Raw genomic sequence first — 3,696 nt, 5'->3', positions numbered from 1 at the left:
TGTCTGTGCATCCGCCGTCGTCTCGCAACGCGTTGCAATTCCTTCTGGGAAGGGAGGCTGTTGGCGGAGAGCGCAATGATGAGTAACAAATGCGGCCGCTGTTGGTGTCTGGCAGGGGCATGTGTACTCCTGCTACAGCGCAATTATTCGGGAGGACGACAAGTCGCCGACGCAATCGACGTCGACGTCGACGGGGGTGGCGTCCTCGGGCGTCTCTGTCGTCGCGCACGCCGGGGGGAGCGGGAGTCCCAGTCTGGGCGCTTCCGTGTCCGTGGGCGCCAATAATGCCGCTGGCACCGCCCCGCCGGCAACCACGGACAACCGCAACAAGAGGAGACAGTTGCGCTCACCTCAGCGACAGTAGGAGCAGCTCAGGAAGAAAAAAACGTGGCGGTTAGTCACCGCGCATGGCACATGGCGCATGGCGCGGCGCGATTCAGGGATCCTCCATCTCTCACCGGCTGCCGGCCGTCGGCCGCCGCTACCATAGCATGGTGAATCCTCATCTACTCTGACTAAACAAAGCATCTCATTCGCAAATTGAAGTCAAACAGTTAGTACTCGGTTTTAGCTTCCTGTACTGTACGGTACGCTAACAGAAAATACTCCAAAGTGCGACTACCAGGTTCCGTTTGACCAAGAAACAACAATTTTCTGTAGCAGCAGAAACAGAATACTGGCATTGCGCGCTTTCAGCTTGCAGGCAACAGAAGTGTCGCGCCATGGCTGGCCTGCAAGTGGCTCGCATCCAGCAGAGGCCCTATTGAGCAGAACCATTGAACGTCACGACTCACGAGCACGGACTGCAGTGCCGTCCAACTGTGTTTTTTTTCAGCTCACCATTTCCTTTTGCTGCCGATTGTTTCTTCAGGGGTGGCCCTAAATGCCTGGAATTCGAACGGGGCGAGATTGGATTCTTCGGATTAGTGCGGTGTCGCAGAGTGATTTGGTAATTTAGTGCCGTAAAGATTTCTTTGTTTTGAGGAGATCTTTCGCGGGACCAAAGGGAGGGGGGCAGTGAAAGATGACAGAACAAAGCTCTTGCTCAGCGTGAAGGCCTCGAGAGTCGAGACCTCACAGGGTACCGCCTAGCGCCTACTGGGGTGAAATGAAAGGAAGCAGTTGTAACATATTTTTGTATGATGCAGCAGGGATGCTCTGTGAACGGGGGTGTGTTTGATGCAAATTATCCAGAGAAAGAATGTGTTATTTGCCACTCGGAACCAAGGGGGATGCTACTGTCCTCCCATGTAGGTATATGACATACAAGGAAGACAACAAAAATTTCACATAGGTGACAACAAGAATTTCACATAGGTGTTATTTCTGCTTGTTGCGTCTCCTGAGGTAGCAGTCCTTGGTTATGATGGGGTCGTCTCATTCGCAAGCGTTCAGGACGCCGTGGATGCTGTTTCGCCGAACAACCAAGTGGGCACCGTCATCAGGATTGGTCCTGGTGTGCACCGGCAGCAGGTGCGCATTCCCAGGACCAAGAACTTCATCACCTTGTGCGGATCTTCGATAAAGGACACTGTGATTTGTTGGAACAACAGGACTACGACTTGCATCAAACACACTCAGGTAGCTTTTCTGAATACCCTTCACATAATCAGATGCGATCATGTAAAGTTCTTGTACCAGGATTTTCTCCTCTTGTATTTTTTTTTCTGAATACCCCTCACATATTCTGCATTTGTTCTCTCACCAGCCATCAGGAGCGATTGGCACAGGGACACTGAGCAGTGCAACAGTTATTGTGGAAGGGATGAATTCATCTTAGAGAATGATGTTTTTAAGAACTCAGCTCCCCAGGTACTATATATCCTAGCAGACTTGTGTTTATGTGGTACCTGTGGTGGAGGATCTGGTTAGTCAGTGATGCTGGTGTGCTGTGTTATATAGGTGTCTGGACAAGCAGCAACAGTTCGTGTGACGGCTGACAGGTGTGCCTTTTACGGCTGCAGATTCCTCGGCTGGCCAGTACTTTCTTTTCTTTTACCCTATTGACTGTATGAGTTCATTGTTTTTTGTTATTTCTCTTTTTATTAGTTCATTTCCACGCTAGCTGTAGGTGCCTCATCACATTGTGCTATTTATTCGATGTTTGCTTCTTCGAAAAATGCCTTAGCTTACCTGAGCTTCCAAGTCGTATGGAGATATAAACATAGCTGCCATTATTTAGTTCTATCGTTCTGTTACTTATAGATATTCTAATTTGCTATGCAAACGATCAAGGAAACCTTACATTTGCATGGGGGAAAGCAGCTCCTGAAGAACTGTTACGTTGAAGGTAGTTGTGACTTCATCTTTGGAGATTCCGCTGCCCTTCTGGAGCATTGCCATATCCACTACAAATCAACGGGGTATATTACTGCTCATGGCCAGAAATCCTCTTCAGAACCAACTGGATTCGTGTTCTTCAAGTGAGTCGTTCGCCACTCACCAGTGTTCTTACACATAATGTGTAAATCTGCCTGCTACATGATTATCTAGAGATTAGGCTAGATAATCTTCCAAGCAGAGTGTTTACCATTTCCTTCTTACTAACAAACTTACCTGCCCAATGACATGACACTATCCAGGTGTATTATTACTGGTAACGAAGAAGCTACCTACATGTACCTAGGCCGGCCCTGGGAGCCCTTCGGGAGGGTTGTTTTTGCAAAAACTTTCATGGAGCTATGCATAGAGCCTGTTGGGTGGCATAATTGGGACAAGCCTGAGAATGAGCAAACCGCTTGCTTCTACGAGTACAGGTCTCAGCCTTGTGTCTTTCTGTTTCTCGTTGTTCTTGAACACGGGTGTTACTTGAACCTCAAAAGGGCGATGTCTTTGCTGGTTGATCATTCCTTTTCTCTTGTACTTTCTAGCTCTTCCTGGCTAGCTCTTATTGGCATTCTTTGCAGGTGCTCCGGTCCAGGATCAAGCGTATCAGGACGGGTACCTTGGTGCAAAGAACTGTTCGGTGATGAAGCTATGTCGTTCCTTTTATAGACTTTCATTGATCCAGATATCGAGAATCCATGGTTGGTCCACAGGTTGGGAACTCCGGTCCCAGTTTCAGCGTCTTCGCCTCAGTGACTCTATGTAGATGAATAAATTATAAAGGGGATTGTAACGAGAGGTGAGCAGTAGGTACTGCGATCATGTGTACGAAGAAATTGTCTTTCTTAGCAATGCGGACTTGTTATGTGATTGCTGGGAAATGTGAACTATACATCCTGTTCAAGGACTTCTCGATCATATAAATAATACAGAATCCGCATGGCAAACTTCTTCCTTCGGGCCTCTTCGGTTGTCCAGGGTTAGACCCAAAATTATTCCACCTGATGAAATCTCTATCTCCAATAGTAGTCTGCCTCTGACATGTTCTGCCACCGGCTGTTCTGCCTTTGAACCGTGGGACCTGTGTTCTGCCATCTACCTGCCCCCACCGGTCGTACATGTCTCCTACATGTGGGCCCCACCGGTCGTACACCCTCCAAATCACCCAAGCAACCCCACGTAAAAAGACGCACCTCAGTGTGGCACTAGAGCTGGAGGAGTTAGAGTGAGCAACACATGATCCACGTCAACGCTTAAGCCACGTTCCGTCTCTCTCAGTGGCCGGTATGGCACTAATCAAACAAATCATCTAGCCGACTGAATACTTAAAGTGTACTTTGCTCTGCGGCATTAATCCCTTGTCTGACATTA

At 48.3% G+C, this 3,696-nt stretch overlaps 1 pseudogene; it reads left to right on the top strand.

Moving 5' to 3' along the window:
- The first annotated feature begins 407 nt into the window (after positions 1–407).
- On the top strand, positions 408–3,081 carry LOC103644533 (pectinesterase 31-like; annotated as a pseudogene).
- The last annotated feature ends 615 nt before the right edge of the window (positions 3,082–3,696 follow it).

The sequence above is a fragment of the Zea mays genome, chromosome 1 (assembly GCF_902167145.1).
Source record: "Zea mays cultivar B73 chromosome 1, Zm-B73-REFERENCE-NAM-5.0, whole genome shotgun sequence".
NCBI classification, from domain to species: domain Eukaryota; kingdom Viridiplantae; phylum Streptophyta; class Magnoliopsida; order Poales; family Poaceae; genus Zea; species Zea mays.
Note: the sequence above shows the minus strand (reverse complement) of the source record. Positions and strands in the feature narration are given on the sequence as shown.